Genomic DNA, 19,467 nt, shown 5'->3' on the forward strand with positions numbered 1-19,467 from the left:
GGTCATGCTCTTAAAGACATACATGCCACACGGGGTATAGAAAAAAGACATTCTCCAATGATTATGTATTTTATACCAGTAACCATCCACCACATATTTTTAAGAACATTGTTAAAGGACAATGTATTAGGGGAGTAAAAATGTCTTCGACTAGGGAAGAGATGGAAAAAGAAATGTAAACTATATATCATTTGTTTAACCATAAAGGATATCCAAAAAGAATGCTAGATGATACTATCACTTATGTTAAAACTCAATGGGGAAAAAAATATATGCCCTTACTCGGGAAGTATGTGGAAAAGCAAGTGAATACATCTAAAACCAGATTTACTTAGGGAAAGTATGCGATTAACCTACACACCATTTGTACATTACATTAAAGAAATTTTGGATAGACATTGGGATATCATTACTTTATCAGAGATATCCAAAGTTATTATGGGTGATCAACCTAGGGTGGTGTATAAGACAGCACCAAATATTAAAAGACTGTTGGAGAGAGTTATTAGTAACAACAAACTACTAAGAATGAAAAAATGGTCAAAGCAACGAAATGTGGAAGATGTAGGCAATGCAAACACATTAATGAGAAAACCAGTGTAATTTTAAGAGATGTTAATTGTACACAGATTAGAAGTAGAGGGGGAAATTGTAACACAAAACAAATAGTATATCTTGCATTATGTAAGCAATGCTTAGCCTATTATATAGGCAAAACTGAAAGAAGGCTAAGACAACGTATATATGAACACTACTACAAGATACAGATTAAGGATTCTAAAAATGCATTATATAAACATATCAGTGAATATGGAGAATCACACACTTTCACCTTTACTATAATAGATCAAGAGCACTTTATCCCATTTGGAGGAGACTGGAAAACCAGGTTAGCATGTAAGGAAAGTAAATGGCAAATATTATTAGATGCAATCAGATTTCCAGGTATTAATGAGCATATAAGTATTAAACCCTTTTTAAAAATGGATTAACACATGTATATTATATACCAATTTTACAGATGTTTTATAGATTTTATATTTCTTACATTTTTAATATATTGTGTTATTATATTTATCATATTTATTATATTTATGTCATCATATATATACATTTATTGATATTATACATTTGTATTTTAATGAAAGTTAATTATATTCATTATGAAGTTTTTTATGAATATTTACTTAGATTTGAATATTATTATTGTACACATTTGACTATGTATAAATAGGGAAATGAAAACTATGCCTTTAAGAGAGCAAGATTTGCGCCAAACACAGTATATATTTGAATTTTAAATTGTGTAACACTAGTTCTGATGAAGTCATGCTGCAGATGAAAGCTTTAATGACAACTAGTGGATTGTGGAATGCTTATGTTCGTGTTTTATTGTGTTTCATTAAAGAATGCTGAACAAGCTGAATAAGCCAAGTAAACCTTAATTTCTTAATATTGGTCATTTCCTGAGGCTTGTTGCTGAGGAATTAGCTGTTAGTAGCGTACACCTTTATTACCAATTCCAGGTCGTCAGCCGGTGGTTGTTATTTGGGTTTGTGTGTTTCACTACTTTGGATTTACATTGTTGCCACTGAAATGGCAGGGAATGGTGAGGATGCGCTCACAGCATCAAGCAGCGATGAACTCAAAACTCTGAGAGCAGAGGTACTGGGTTTACAAACAGATGTTAAAAAACTTATGGATTTAGTATACAGTTTCATTGAAGTCACAAAACCAGCTGTCGAATCGGAGCTTACATCATCGGCAAAAAATACGCTAGGAAAACAGCATTGTTGTGTACGGAAGGAGATAGTGCTGGATTTGGATAACCAGCACAGAGAACGATATACCAAATGGACAGATATGTGTAGAGAGCAGTGATGTACGTACAAGGAATGAATCTTTAGACTTAATCCATAAGGATGGAAATTTTGTATTGACACCGGAAAAAGACTTTACGTTTGATTTTAGTCTGTTCCATAATCATATGGATACGGACTTACAAGGGGCAAAACCAAAGAAAACTATGCCAGTAAAAACTTATTCAACTGTTATAAGAACAGAGAATTTACAAACTAAAGGTACTGTAAAAAATTACAAACGCAAAATAGTAAGTCCAGCGAGGACACTAGGTCCAAGCTAAGGACTGAGAATAATAATTATGGCAGCACTGCATTCTGTTCTAATAATGATGTAATTAACAAGTTTTTGATGAATGAGTATGATTTTGAAAAAGTGCACTGCATAATAGAATGGAATCAATGGATAAAAATATTATTAAAGAAATGATATATAATTTGGGTAGCAAACTGATACAAGTTAAAAATATAAAGGTGGACAATGCTTATTTAGCGAAATGTATTAATATTCAAGTAGTACCAAAAGGATTGAGATTCTTTAAATTACCCATGGGCATTGATTACAATGAAAATGCTATGTATGAATTTAATAATTTATTTGATGAATTTGGGTATAAATATATGAAATTATTAATGAAATATAACGATGAAAAGTTATCAGCATTAATAAGTGAAGTTGAACATATTAATGAAGGCATAGTGCAACATCATGAATTTGAAGCTTGGAGTGATTTGTATCACAAACAATTTCATACAGCGGATAGTAAGGCACATGGTGTTTATATACGGAAGAACAAAAAAATGGAACGTGATATACAAGCATATCAACAACAGAAAGATATATCTGCATATGTATGCATACATGTATATATTTATATATTGCACATATATATATGTATATATATATATATATATATATATATATATATATATGGATCTACCTTTGTAGATCGACAAGTTAAAAAAGCGACAACCAATTCACCGACGCCAGAAGATCGCAAGTCACTTCACCGACGCCAGAAGATCGACAAGGCAGAAGACCGATGGAGGAAGACACCGACGCTGAGAACACTGCGATGGGGAAAGGATGTGTAAGTATGCGGTAGTGACGGACAATAGGGTGCGAGTAAGGTAAAAGGATGTTGACGGTGTGTAGGGGTAGGGGTGGGATAAGTGAGTTAGGGTTAGGGCACTGGTTAGGTAAGGGTGCGAGTAAGGTAAGTGTGCGATGTTAGTGGTCTGTAGGGGTAGGGGTGGGATAAGTGAGTTAGGGTTAGGGCGTGGGTTAGGTAAGGTGCGCGTAAGGTAAGTGTACATGTTGGTGGTCTGTAGGTAGGTGGGATAAGTGAGTTAGGGTTAGGCGGGTTAGGTGAGTGTGCGATAGTGACGGACCTTAGGGTAAGGGTTTGGGTTAGGGTTGTAGATAGTTGTGTATGTATGGGTTAGTGTTCATTTGTAAGGATTTTGGTGTGCTTGTGTTGTGTGTGTGGGTTTTGGATAGGGGATTTGTTTTGTTTGTTGGTATGATGTGTCGGGTGTATGCGATGTCATGTTTGTGCACTGTCGATCTTCTGGCATCGGTGAAGTGATTTGCGATCTTCTGGCATCGGTGAATTAGTTTTTGCTTTTTTAACTTGTCGATCTACTAAGGTAGATCCATATATATATATATATATATATATATATATATATATAAAATATGGGTCTATGAGTGTCTGCATATGTATATATCTATATGTGGGTACGTATATGTATTCTGTCTCTGTATGTATACATTTGTACGTGGAGAGGGAGAGGCTTATCTCTATGTTGCTATGGGTAGATATAAACACACATACCTCTACATATATGCATCTACATCTGGTTATTTCATTCCTTGCCATATAGATTACACTTTGCTGCAGTGGGACTCGTAGTGGGTGTGGCTGCTTGTTGGGCGATGCCTCTGCCCAATGAACACATTTGCTTACATCCCTGGGGCTGTCCATATAGGCCCACATCAGCCAACACCTGCACACCTAGACCCATAAGTAGCTACCCATAGTTCCCCACCCACACCTCCTCTACAGCACCCATCCTTACTCTGGGTCCTAGTTGGTTCTGGACACACCTCTACACGCTGCCCACTCTCCACTTCACGGGACCCATTTCATACAATTGTCTCGACCCATGGGTCATCAGGCTTTCCCACCCTTGTATTCCGGGTATGTATAGACACCAGCCAAAATGTTCAGTTTATCACCTTCTTTTTGTCTTGCCAATTTTCGGGGTGTCCCGCAAGGGATGCTCCTGTCTGTGTTCCAAGATTAGAATTCATGAATGCACTGTGTACCCCCGGTTCTATCCTGTCTGTGGTCTGGGGAGCAGTGGCCTCTTTACATTGTTTGTCTGTATGTTTCCCTTGTCCGGCTGGGGGGTGGGGTGGAAGGTCATGCTACGTGTTTCATGTTTCTTGATTGGGGCCCTCACTTCCATTGGCATAGCCTGTGAACATATGTCATTCTTGTGTTCCCTTTCCTATCATAGCTGTATATCTGTGTATATTTACACACACACACACACACACACACACACACACACACACACACACACACACATATATATATATATATATATATATATATATATATATATGTGTGTGTGTGTGTGTGTGTGTGTATATATATATATATATATATATATATATATATATATATATATATATATATATATATATATATATATCTGCAACCAGATAAAATGGACACGCCAAAACACCGACAATGAAATCACCGACACCACAAAACTGAAAGTTAAAAAACACGAAACTTCACATGCCTGACAAACCACGATCCCGACAATCAACAAAACAAATACCTTTTCTGAAAAACACACACACAACACAAGGACACCAACAACCTTACAAACCTACACTAAACCTTAAATACACAACTATCTATGCACTAACCTTAACCCAAACCCTAACCCTAAGGTCCGTCACTATCGTACACTTACCTTACCCGCACCCTAACCCTAACTCACTTAATTTGCCCGTAACCCTTAAGTCTGTCACTATCGCACACTTACCTTACCTGCACCCTATCCCTAACTCACTTAATGTGCCCCAACCTTTAAATCTGTCACTATCACACACTTACTTATATATATATATATATATAAATATATATATATATATATATATATATATATATATATATATATATATATATATGTGCACGTGTGTGTGTGTGTGTGTGTGTCTGTAAAGCAATGCATACCCCACGCAAATGCACTTACACACGCTTACTGGTGTTTATATATGCTTAAACCTGCTTACTAGTGCCTTATTCATTATGACACTGACACTTCGCTCCAGTTAACTTTTAATTGTTATTTTGCAGGTTATACAGTGGACAGATGTCACAATATGTTCATGTACAGATTAGCTATGGTAAATTGTATGTGATGCAGTGGGATTCGGAATGGGAATGTCTGTTCATTAGGCAGTTACTCTAACCAATACACTATTGCTGTGCTGCTTCATTTGCATATATACCCATATACCCATGGCTTTTGGTTCCCCAAACACCCACCCGAATACCACCCTAACACTGCAGTCATCCATTCTCTGCTGGATTTGTGGTGTATCCACACCACTACACATTGGCCACTCCCTACTCCTATAGATCCATCCCTTCGGTTGACACAATCCACATATCTTCAGAACTCCCAAACGTTTAGTCCACAAACATTGGTGACATGAGCGACCAAAAGGACACTATTCGTACTTTTTGGGTTATCCCACATGGGACACGCATGTGCTTATGTCAAGATTAGACTCTATACTTCATTACATCCTTACTTCCGTTAACATGTCACTACATTAAATTAATAAGTATGACTATGAGATAATGCACACATTACACATGAGAGCCTAATTATGTATGCGTTTGGCGTATTTCTTTTACAAATAGACCGGTTTAGTAAATGGCGTTGCTATAGCAGACAGATCACAGGGATTATTCCATGTGTGGGAAAGTCCTCACATTTGATTTTTTTCAGTACAGCACTGACTTCGGACATTGTACACACTTTTGCGTTTTAGCAGTTTCGTCCCTTCCCTCTTATGCACAACCTATTATTCTATCTACTGTCGAGGTTTGTAAGGGCAAATTCATGTTATTTATGTTTGCAAATGGAATGAATGTGTTACAGAGAATGTACTTCTACATATTGATGTCTGCATGTGTGTATGCATATATACTTATAACAAACTCACTGACCTCCACGGGGTGGTCTAATTAGAACCAGCACATCCAACCCTGGCACGCCTGGCTCGATAATTTCATACCCATAGTTCCTCCACCCCACCCGAGTTCAACATACATGCATACCATCAATTGTCCAGTTGTTATCGCAGCTATGACACACCTCCACACATTGCCCTCTCCCGAGAGTTAGGGGCCCTACAAGTATGTTGTTCCAACCCATGTATTCTCAGGCTCTCCCACCATTTAGTCCTTGAACATACCTGCCCTTGCTTGTGTAATGGTTGGATGGCCAAATAGCCTATCAATTTTTGGGTAGTCCGACCAGGGACTACCTTCTGTGTGTAAAGTAGAATTAGCAGATCAAAAATGTTACTCCCACTGGTAATATCCTGCCTGTGGTGTGAGTAGCAGTGCTTTGCTCACTCCTGCCCAACTTGATATGACATACGCTGACAGCTCTATATAATACTGGGGTTGCTGTTGATTCCCTTCTCATTCCTTTTGTATGCTTTATTGTTACATTGTTACATCGTTCTTTCTTCATAGATATATACATATATATATATATATATATATATATATGTATATATATAGATATATATATATATATATATATATATATATATATATATATATATATATATATATATATATATATATATATATGTATATATATATATATATATATATATGTATAGATATATAATATATATGTATATATATTATATATCTGTACATACTTATATACATTCCTATGCTGGGCACTGCTTAGACCTGCGCAAGTGCACCCAGACTTGCTTACTGGTACTTATATGCGTTTACTGCTGCTTATTTGTGCTTACATCTGCTTACTAGTGCCTTATTCATTATGACAGTGCCACGTTGCTTGAATGATATTTAAGTTAAATATCTCATGCGATACTCTTATGTCAGATTTACAGCAAAACAACATTCATTCCACATGGAAAATTATATGTGCTATTGTTGGGCTCGAACCGTGAATGCCTGTTCATTAGGCGGATGCTCTAAGCACTACACTATTGACATTTATGCTCATTCAGCATGTTTTTCTCTATTTGAATGAATTTGATGTGTAAGCTATGCTTGGCGGAGGGCAGCGATGTGCAAACACGCTGCGTTTTGATTACACCTTCGATATTGCTGCAATTCAAATGTATAATAGGGACACGGGGAATCTAATTGTGAAAGTTCTAGGGACAGGGCTCAACATTCCACTACGTGCTTGTGTGTTTACTACTTCGATTATCTTTCACTGTTCGTGGACACTCTTGCATGCTTTGCATACATTTTGGTATCCACGGACACTGAATTACTAACTTAGTATTAGAGGAGGGTTCTACTAGTAGGCATAGTAGGTTTTGCAACTGTCGGGGCATGTTTACACCTCCGTGGAGCACTTGTACATGCCCCCTGCACTCGCACATGTTTCCTGTGCATGTTGAGGTTGCAGCGGCGTGCTCTCATACATATTCATACGGCGCTGCTGTACCATCTGTGATGAGGACGCTCGGCATAAGGCTAAAACGGTCCTTGTGCCAAGCTTCTTGAATCCCGGGGACCATCATTGCTGGTTTGACACAAAAGGCACAGATAACCTCAGTATCTAAATGGATGATAGCCCATCTAGTCAGTTCTTATCCATATGCTGGGTATTTTCACTGTAGAGGAATTGATTTTCTCTGTACATTTTGGTGGGATGAGTCTTGATGATCAGAGACAGAAGGCATAAAAGGATATAGAAAATATTTGCTATGGATGATTTTTCTCACATATGTTATGTTATGACATTTGCCTATACATGCTCTTCTTTTAAGCTTTGGATATTTGTCTGAATACAACTGTGTGCTAGCTGTCATTTTTGAGTATCAGAAGAAGTGAGGATATGGCTACCTTATTTACAGTTTTGTTAGTTAATCTAATCATCTCTTTCAGAACTTTTCTGAAACTTCTTTCATTTATGTGTAGGGCAGTTCTAATGATAACTAAAAAACAGGTGTTTAGGAGACAAGATACATTTGACCATGTACCCTCCCTACTGCTCAGAAGGCTGGCTATGGCTTAATGGAGGAGTAGGAAGAGGTACATACTTTAATAGAAAAGGAGGAATGGCAGAAGCAGGTAAATGGGAAAGTGATGATAGCAAGCCTACCTGACTAGTTTAGAATGTGGCACCAGACAGCACCTCTATATATATTAAGGAGTGGAGGACCTGTAAAAGGATTAAGGCAGACTGTGGATGCAGTCAAAAAATTATGACTCATAGAAACAGTTGAAATGGATTTGAATGAAGCATTAATACATACATACATACAAATAATTTAGGCACAGGCAATATTGCCCTTCTAGCCTGCCAATATACCAAAACAGTTATTCCCATAATATGTAGCAAAGCTGTCCTTAAAATATCTAAACCAGTGTTTGCTTTAATGTAATTTAGTAGTCTGCTCCATGTATCAGCTACTCTCCCAGATAACAAACTCACATCTCATTTCTACAGAATCGTCTACATAGGTTTTCTGATGATTCTCTGCTACTTTTTGGAAACTCCAAACATTACCAGAGGTAGTTGTCTCAAAACACCCTATATACCTAAATAAGGTCCCCTCTGAAATATCTAAATGAGACACTGTACACAATCAGATATTTCAGTCTTTCATAAAAATGTACATTTTCACCTCCTTAGATGCCCTTGGTATATTTCCACTGTAATCTTTAAAGTTTACTCATGCTTACCTTCTTATAAGGTTTCCATATTGCTATTCCATTCTCAAGTTTAGGTCTAATTTAACTAACAAACAATGATTTCATCATTTCTGATTTCCTAGACATGCTATATCGTTTTATACAACCTAGAGATATATAACTACCATTAACCAATTGGTTGATATGATTAGAAAACTTCAAAACTGAATCTTCCCATATACCCAGGTCCTTAAATGAATCTACAGTGTCAGTCTCTGTATGCCATATTAAGTATTCAAATTTCCATTAGGTCTGCCAAATCTCATATGTTTCGATTTTGATGTATTTATCAACATAATAATCTCCTGTGCTCAGATGATCAATTTATTTATAGGTTCATAGGTTAGTACTAGGCTAAATGTCCTGCAGGCCATTTTTAGCCTAAACAGTTATCCCATCTGAGAATCAGACCTTGCACTTTGATTCTGTAAGGCAAACCCCTCAACCATTTTGCCAACCTCACCCACCTAAAAGCTCTATTTGTATCATGATTATGTCACTCCAGATGAGGCTGAAACCCACAATCCCTGGTTTAGGAGGCCAATCCCTTATCCATATGGCCACTGGGGCCTGACAATTTCCTTTGCTGACATGCCCTATCTATAACAAATGTGATCAGTTTGCCCATTTTTGATTCCTCTTCATGCAGACTGTAGAACACCTCAGATGAAAAAGATAAATCTGAAAGATACAATCTAAACAAGTATGGGCCCAGGACAGAGCCCTGTGGAGCATCCTGACTATAACCTCGAATTATACTTGCCATGTCCTGTTTATAAGCCATGCAGCTATCCATCTCACCACAAATAAAAGAGAAATAAAGGACAAATAAAGTCTGTCAAAGACAAAATTGAGTTAAGTTTGGACTCCCAGGCCAAGGACAACAACAAAGCATTCTTTAGCTATATCTACAACATCAAAGGCAATACACAATTTTGTGCAGAGCTCATTGTAAATGGTGCCACCTATGCTGAACCAGAAGATACAGCAAACCTGGTGGCTAATAAATTCAGCTCCAATTTTACCCCTCTCTCTCCCCTCAGCCTTCACTATGGAAATATTATCAAATATAACTTTCCCTATTGTCACTATAGAACAGGTCCTTAATGCTCACTCTAAGACCAAGAACACTGTATCAATGGGCCCAGACAATATCCCAGGATGCCTTCTAAATAGCATGAAAAATGACCTATCAGGGCCACTGGAATTACTATTTAACTGTAGCCTCCAAACAGGCTTTGTGCCTCATGAATGTAGAAAGGCAAAAGTCATCCCTCTGCACAAAGGGGGGCCATCAACAGACCATGGAAACTACAGACCCATAAGTCTTAATAGTCTTATATGTAAAGTCATGGAAAGAATTATTATGGAGATGATCAACAGATATATAGTAAACCTCCAGACACTGGACCCAACTCCGTTTGGTTTCATGAAGGGCAGATCATTCCTTCTCAACCTGGTAGACTTCTTTGAGAAGGTCTCCAAAGCAATGGATGAGGGCAAAATAGTTCACACTGTCTACCTTGATCTGGCCAAGGATCTGGCCAAGGCATTTGACACAATACCCCATGCAGGCATTGTTGACAAACTCAAGAGGTTAGGTATAAACCCATATGTCACCCAGTGGGTAGCCAACTGGCTCACAGACATGACCCAGGAAGTTAGAATTGGGGAGCCTGCCTCTACAAAGAGGCCAGTCACAAGTGGAGTCCCTCAGGGATCAGTCCTTGAACCATTCCTTTTTGGCATTTATTTCTCAGAAGTCAAGGTCACTGTCAGTGGACTCTGGCTGACTACATTTGCAGATGATTGCAAATTAGGAGCTGTCATTGAATCTCACACTGGCACAAATGTTCTCCAGGAGGGGCTGACACAGACCCACAACTGGTGTCAGAGCCATGGACAAAAACAAAATGCCAAGAAATGCATAATAGTATCTTTTGGGAGGTCATCTATCCCTGATAACTATTATATTGACAACACACCCCTTAGAGTTGACCCAGTAGTCATAGACTTAGGGACACACATAGATAGTAATCTAGCCTTTGACTGTCACATGTCTACAGTGGGGATGAAATCATTTTATGTTGCACAACTCATCAACAAAGGTATGGCATCTAAATCTAAGGAAGACATTGTTCCTCTATATTCAGCATTCATCAGACCTATAACTGTGTACAATGCCCCCTTCTGTATGTACCTAACCAGGCATATCCAACAACTGGAACATCCACAGAGGTTCCTCACTAAAAGAATACAGGGTGTAAGTAAAATGTCCTATGCAGACTGCCTCAAAGCCCTAACTGTGTATTTTGTCTCCTATAGGCTTTTGAGTGGAAATCTATGTCGGGCATACAGGGCATTGTCAGTCCCCACTCTGATGGATCTCCTGCATATCCACAAAACAAACAGCACCAAAATTACCCATTCTAAAGACTCAAACCTTGCCTGTGATAGAAATAGGAACTGCTCAAAAGATAGGCATGTAGGCCCTTGTGGTCATTAGCCTGGTAAACCCCATATGAAACTAGGTGTGCATCAATACCTAGTTGTTCTAATTTATTGATTAGTGTTTTGTTTATGACCGTATCAAATGCTGAAGTTAAGTTTGTATATATTACACTGCAGCACAATTTTTCATTCATAGCTGTTATTATAGTGTTATAGAACATCACATTACAGGTAGTAATAGATTTATTTTAAACATATGCATGCTAATATATAATTTCAAACCCAAGTCTTTGCAATTACAGCAAAATGTATCCAATATATCCTTCTCCATTATTTTTCCATAGCAAGAAAATAAATGTATGAGTCTGTATGGTTCTCGGTTTGTCTTTCTTCCCTTTCCTTTAAATATAGGTTTAACAAGTGCATGTCTGCAATCTTATGGAATCTCCCCATGTTTATATGATCTAGTGAATAGCAGATATAATGGTACTGTAAATTAATACTGAATTGTTCTCAGTCCATTATTAATAATTCTGTTTCCTCCATATGCTATGTTTGGGTCCAATTTGAATATTTCTGTTTCAATATAATCTAATTTGATTTCAGTATTTAAGGTTACCTGGATATTCCTTGGTTAATTTATCACCAGCTTTGCTGAGCCAAACTGTTCTACATAAAATTTTGTAAATATATCTATTATCTCATGTGTCTAAGAATACATTTTTAGAATGTACACACAGTTTATAAGTGTGTATGTCATTATTTCTACCACATTTTATATACATATAAAATGGTTTCCTATTGCAATGAATATCTTTATGCAAACTGTCATCACATTTTTCTTGACCTTGTCTCACACTGTGTTTAATTTGTCTCTCTATCTTGTTTATTTCAGATTTCAAAGTCGTAGTTCAACTTCTTTTCCATTTCTTATATTGTTTGCTCTCACCTTAATCAAGGATATTGTTATTATGAAAATACATCCTCCTGACATTGTGTGCCCAGCCTGATGTTAAACATTGGGCAGCACAGTGGTGCAGTGGTTAGCATTGTTGCCTTACAGCAAGAGATCCTCTGGTTTGACTTTTGGTCGGTGTGCCTTCTGTGTGGAGTCTGTCTATGTTCATTTAGATTTCATTTGGGTGCTCTGACTTATTCCCCCATTCCAAAGACATGCAACAGGTGGATTGAACTCTCTAAATTGGCCCCAGGTGTGAGTGTGTGGCATGGGGGTATTGCTGTGGTATGGTTATCCACCCAGTGTTGTAAACCTTGGCTCTAGAGATGATTATCAATGTTGAAGGGACACCCTGACCCCATGTTCAAAACTCAGAAAAGTGGTTGAGGATGGATCCTGATGCTAAACATTATTGTTTTGCATTCAAACAATTTCTGTTCTCCAAACTTGCCACATTTTTTCTGCAGTTTTTCCACTGAACACATCATCACTCAAATTAGTTTTACTTAGTGACTGTTTTGCTTCCATATATTCTGTTGTTAATTTTCTGTGCATTAGTTTAGTTTTCAGTTTTGCAGAATTATCTGGAAACAATTTAACTTTTATAATTTCATGATCACTGCACAGTAATGGTGGTAAAACCTGATGTGAAGCAAGAGTCATTTCTTTAAGAACATAATGTCTTGTATGTTCCATTCCTGGTAGTTTTTTTTAACATTGTAAACAGTTGCTGCTCTTGAACAATAAAATTGTAAAAACACAACCCAGACCAAAAAGTAAACAGAAGAAGTGTTCCAGCCACGGCACAATAGTTCCAATAATTAATTGAAAAAGTGAACCAAGATTAGCACTTTCGTCTCAACAAAGAGACTCCATCTGATAAAAATGCTTTCTCATCACTTCCTTAAATACCCCTACTAATTTCCTTTAAATCAATTAAATAATTAATCATTTAGTTTGTATGAGATTTTTTTTTTAATTTATACAATTGCGGATGCTTGTTTAAATGATTAATTAATTGATTTAAAGGAAATTAGTAGGGGTATTTAAGGAAGTGATGTGAAAGCATTTTTTATTGGATGAAGTCTCTTTGGTGAGATGAAAGCACTAATCTTGGTTCATTTTTTCAATAAATTACCGGAGCTGTTGTGTCATGGCTGGAACACTTCTTTTGTTTACTTTTTGCTCTTGAACAATGTTGTAAATAATTTTATTAATGTTGATAAATAAATATCAATATGATTCCACTATGTTTCTGGTAAATTGTCCCCAGCCACTATTATTCATCCACGATCCTGTGTTTCATGCAAGAATTACATGAATTCCTCTAGCTCATCAACACTTGACTTTGATAGTCTATATACTCCAACCACTGTTATAAGTTCCATGATATATTTTTATTGCCACAGCTACACAATCTACAGAATTGGTGTTATCACTGAATATGTAATAGTCACTGGTCTCATAACAATTTTTATTCCCTATCTTAACATCTCCACCAAATGTTTTTGTTAGAATGTCTGTTTCAGTAAAATTATTTATAGCCTGACATAGAATACAGTCATTGTTCTTTAACCATGTTTTGCAAACAATAACAACATAAATCGTATTGAAATGTAGCAAATTTTCCAATAAAAGCATTTTAATATTAATGCTCCTGGCATTAACAGCAATCAGAGGTGCATCAAATGTTGAACTGTTAAACTTTTGTCCTGGCAAAAATCCTATCTTATGTTTGTCAAATATTGCAAACTATCTGCTGCAAAAATTTTCTTCCCTTATCAAAACAAGTGCAACCATCCTGTCTAAACAAGTGTGCCCAAAGTTAGGCTTGAATGCTCTACACATTTCCATTTGTTAAACAATCATTGCTTTTATGAAGGTTGTGACGATTAGGGAGAGATAGGCAAAGGCTGCCAACCTAGTCAAATAGAATTTGATATATAATTCTGGCATCTGTAAATAAATGTAAAATACAGGCATGTTTTCTTAATAATAAATGTAAAATACAGGCATGTTTCTTGAGTTTAAAGAATACTGTGAAATGTGGAATTGCAAAATATGTGACAACATTGCACTCTACTGGCCCAGTGAAGCATGTTGTTACCCTTTCATGTTAGAATTCGGCTTCAGTGTGACTGGATGAAGGTTTCATGCCCATTGTTTTAAGGCTAAAGTTTATGGCCAGAATTTAGATGTTGAAGGTACTTTATTGCTCTAGTTTCTGATACAATGCATATGTTAAATGCCTTGTATTGTTGTAAGTTTCTGAATAGGTATTAGATTGCTAAATAATGTAGTTTGTGGCCTGAGAACTCAGACCAGGTGTTAAGATGATGCAACATGAATACTAGGAAAACCTAAGTGTCAAAAATGATGTAATTTGGGAGGGCCTTAGAGATATTTTGTTAGTAATGTTTAAATACTATGTCTCACAAGAGACTCAGAGCATTTTGATCTTGATATCCAACTTATCAGCACTCTGTCTTGTGCTCACATGTAAGTTTTAGCACTATGATTTCTTGTAGGAATAGTTAAAGCTAGTAAGGATTAATTAGGTATTTTTCTTTGAAATCAGACCTGTCATACTGTATTATTTTAAGTTTCTGTGCGAGCTCTGAACTCTTAGATATCTCTGTGGTATAGTTGTTTTGTCTTGTGTTTTAATTATTTATTATAAAATATTTTTAAAACCTTCTACCTGTGGCTGGTTTATGTAGAGATACATTATAGAGTACATTGCATATTTATAGAGGTTATTGTAATAGGCCACTCTAAAGTAAGCCTTGACTGTTAGTCATACTACCATTGGATGATAATATTACACAGTAATAATTGGACACCCTTTTAAGGGCCTTTTAGTAGCTGATATTATTAGATGGGTGGTGGTAGTAATTACTAGTCTGGGTAAAGGGGCACAGCTGGATAATCTGTGTCAGCTTTTCCCAGGAGTGTCTGTGAAGTTATATAAATACTTATCTCAAAGTGTGTGTGTGTGTGTGTGTGTGTGTGTGTGTGTGTGTGTGTGTGTTATGTCAGCTACTTGGGCAGGGACATGAAGCACTGATTGGACAGAGAAAGTACTGGAGGTTTTAGCTTGCCCAGCTAGGCTGAGACCTGGACCCTATAGATGTGCCAGTGGGGAGTCTTATTTGAGACCTGGTGAGCAAGGGAGCAACCAGCCCCAGACTGACTGTGATCTCTGTGTGCACTTAAGGGAAATTGTACTTACTGTGTGCATTAATTATCCTTTCCTCTTCTTTGAGACAACCTCACTGGTCTTAGTGGTGAGGAGTGAGGTTCCTTGATTAATGGACCAGGGCACGGACGTCACAAAGGTAATTTACTCAAAATATCTTTTTGTTCATAATGACCAGATTCTCTTTCCTGCGTGTGATTTGATAAAAAAATATCTCCTAACACCTCTATAAGCTGATATCTAAGAGGGCTGTATGTTTCTTACTAACAGTATACAATTCCATGTGGATGATATCATTTGTATCAGCACAAATAAAATAAAATCTACACTTCCTTTAATTAAGTCATGAAAAGACCTTTCTCAAATCTTTCATTTTTGCTCCTGGCAAGCTTAACACTATTTGATGTTCATTATTTTTTCTACAAATGTATCAGTTGCTCTAATAATTGGATCTCCAATTACAAGAATATAATTTCTGACCAGATCTAAAGAATACTTAAATTCCAATTCATTAATATCTACTCTATCAATTGCTACAAATTAATAATCTTTATCATTAGCCTTATTAATCCCAATATTTTTGTTGCTTATTACATTCCAGGCATAAATTTCTAATCCAGCTGGCTTTGTACATCCATAGCTTGAGCCATGTATGTCAACTTCTGTCTTTCTCCTCCTTTTTTCTTGCAGTAATGTTCTTCAATCCTTCCAAGTTAAATTTTTATTTCTGCCTTTTCACCTGCCCTTTGTATTTTTTTTTCTACCTTCTCCTTTGGAAAAAAATATGCCTTTTGCTGTATACTGAAGGTTTCCTGATAGAACTATGGCATAATTCCCTGTAATCTGTGTGTTTCATAACAAAGCAGTGTCCCTTTCAGTATGTATTCTCCTTACTTTATAGGCATTAATCAGTTTCTTTTTCTGTCTTGTTATTTGTTGTGAACTTCTTCCTTTCTTTCTTTTTTATTTCCTTCTATATGCCCTGAATCCTCAGATTGCTGAATTCTTGTATCCAGAATTCCAAAGTTTTCACCGGTATTATCTTGTTTAATAAGGTAGGGTGATCTTTACTGAAAATAGATATTTCCTTTCCTAAAGTGTTCTGTTTGCACTTTGCCTAATATTATTTATCTTATCAGTCCAGTCATTAATATATTTAACAACAATTCTCTAAGCTGTGCCAATTGCACAAGTGAAATAAACATCAGTAAATCTTTGTTTATTTATTTATTCATTTCATTTTATGACTGGGGAAGTCCACTGGGCCATGAAGAGCCCGTTTTCAGTGGAGGCCTGGGGAGAAAAGCTCCATAAGAAGAATTTACTGTACATAATTTACATGTTACACGTAAACAAAATTATTAAGAAAAATACAGTGAGTAGATTTAAAACATATAGTATTTATAAAGTACAATAGTCACTGCAGATATAGTCATTGCACATATGTATAGAGACATGTACACAGTATGTTAGATTTAAACATATAGTTATTGCGTGTAATTAATAGGTATATATTGATCAAAGAAAGAAAGTGTCTAATGTACTTTGACAGCAATATATCACAAGTGGGGGTAGATCAATAAAAAGTATAGGGAAGATAATCTCCCACATCACAGAAGTACATTATTGATTTACTTTGACATGAGGAACACAGATCACAAGTGTTGGGTGTTAACTTTAAATATACATAGCATCTATAACACTGTATAAGATATTTGTGCTTTGGTAAATCATTAATTGCATACTAATTTAAGGAATCCATTTCCGGCTGCAAACAAATAATTAAAAAAAATGATAATCAAAACCAACTACCAGAGAAATAGATTTTGAGTCAATTTCTATGAGAAAAATAACATAAACAGTATACAACTAAATATTAAATTAAGTACAAGTCATTGCTCTGACCTGCTTTACCAGTTGTGAAAGTCACACCAAAGCTGGATCTGCAATACATCACTTGCAGTCACCTCATTTAAACAGTAAAGATTGACAGATCACAAACCAACACAGGATTATTTCAAGTAAAGTCTAATTACACCAAAGAAGACAGAACCTTCAAATAGCGCTAGCAGTGTAAACTTAGTTGGCAGTTAGCAAGGCCCAAGATGTAGCAATCATGTGCAAAGATTAAAGTGGAAGGAACTGGTAATGAAAAGAGTAAAGTGATGACTTATACGTCAATTTTATATAAGGATATCTTAGCTTTAGTTAAGAATTACACATGAAATAAAATGTACAGCTTCTAGGTGCAGGTAGACAGCATTACACTGCTGTGAGGAAATCAGCAGAGGGCAGAGCAGTTGATAATTATTTCTCAAGCTGCAAAGATAAAACATTTCATTTTTTTGGAAGTTATTCATGAACTATGAGGAAGTAATATTGACTTAAATTGTATTAATAAAGACTTATTTATTTTAATTATTTATGGATTTCTTTACGTGGTGTATGGTCTGGTCTGACAAACATTTTCAGGTAGGATCCAAACTCACTATGTAGCACATGCAAAACCCAAATTTGTTGATTGTAATTGGAATTTGCAATGCATTAGCACACATTAATAACTCAACTGAAAAGAACAAATTGTAACTAATAAGAAGAATAAGCAGCTGTAAACTATTTGGTATGACATGGATGATTAAAAATATTAATGGGTGAGATTATACTGTTTGGTATAACATACAAGATTATGATCACGTCTCCAATCTAACCATATTATTATGCATTTGAAACATGGATGCCAAGAAATTTACCTATAAAATGAAGTTCAAGAGATGAATTCTAGCATACATGTCAAGAACATATAATAATAGGTGAGGATTAGAGACCCAGTCATAATTTGCTGAGTACTTAGAGCTTTCTATGCTCTGGGTACTAAAGAAAAAACTGTTTTTCTGGCTTTCAAAACTAGCTAAGTACTGTGTGAGCATTGTCAAAAAGACAGTGGCACACATCAAGGCAAGATTTTGAGGCAAAGTCAGAGAGAGACTGCAAGCAAGGTGCTTCCACCTCTGCTGCTGTCATTTGCAGAGCAGCCCTGTCAATTCCTAGTGCCTAGCAAACTACTTGATTTTAACAGTACTTAATGAAGAACTCAACAATTGTTAAGATTGCGTCTCCCACTACAGAAATGTTTTAGTAATTTGTCTTTCTCCTGATACTGGAACATAACCATTGTGCTCAATGTGGTGCAAGGATATTAACTAGTATTACTATGTCAGTATTCAGTAAAGTAATACTGATGAACAGTTCAACTAATTTCCCTGAAAAAATTATGTACTCTCAGAAGAGGTGATCTTTTAGTTTGGTCAGCAACTGTTCAAGAGTTTTTTGTTTCAGAATGTTATCAGGTGTCTGTCTCCAAAAGGACAGTCCAATTTCTCAAAATACTCTTTCACCTATATTATAAAAATAATGACATTGAGAGAGTGCATTAAAATATATAACCCTTTGGCTTTAAGCAAGAGTTATTATTTAAAGTTCGTCTAATAATGGGGAAAATTACCCAGGTAAATCAGATTGTCCATATGAGGATAGTCAGAAAGAAGGTAGCTCACATAACTCTTATATGGACTGTTAATCCTTGTAACTTTTTGCAGTAATAGACAAAGATTAATTCTGGAATGAGAAAGTAAACCTATATGTGTTATTTCCTGTAAACTGAAACAGATTATTATTACGTCTTGAATTCAGAGTAATTATTAGGATGTTATTCTCCAGTTTGGATACAGCATTTAGTGCTAAAATTTTCCTTACTTCTGAGGATGTCACATTTTGTTGTTAAGTTTAAGATGAAGTACATTGTCTACAGTTATTTCTGTGTGGTTCTTGAAGGAAAGAGGAGGACCAAAAAGGAGGCCTGAACAATTCTGCTGTGTATTCTGGCTGATCACATTATCTTCATTTGATGATGCGTTCTGCCTAGGACATATGCAGAGAAGTGACAGTTAATTATTTACCAAACATTATGAGAACTGAGCTAAGCCAGGA

This window comes from Protopterus annectens, chromosome 3.part1 (assembly GCF_019279795.1).
Source record: "Protopterus annectens isolate FY-2018-M chromosome 3.part1, PAN1.0, whole genome shotgun sequence".
NCBI classification, from domain to species: domain Eukaryota; kingdom Metazoa; phylum Chordata; order Ceratodontiformes; family Protopteridae; genus Protopterus; species Protopterus annectens.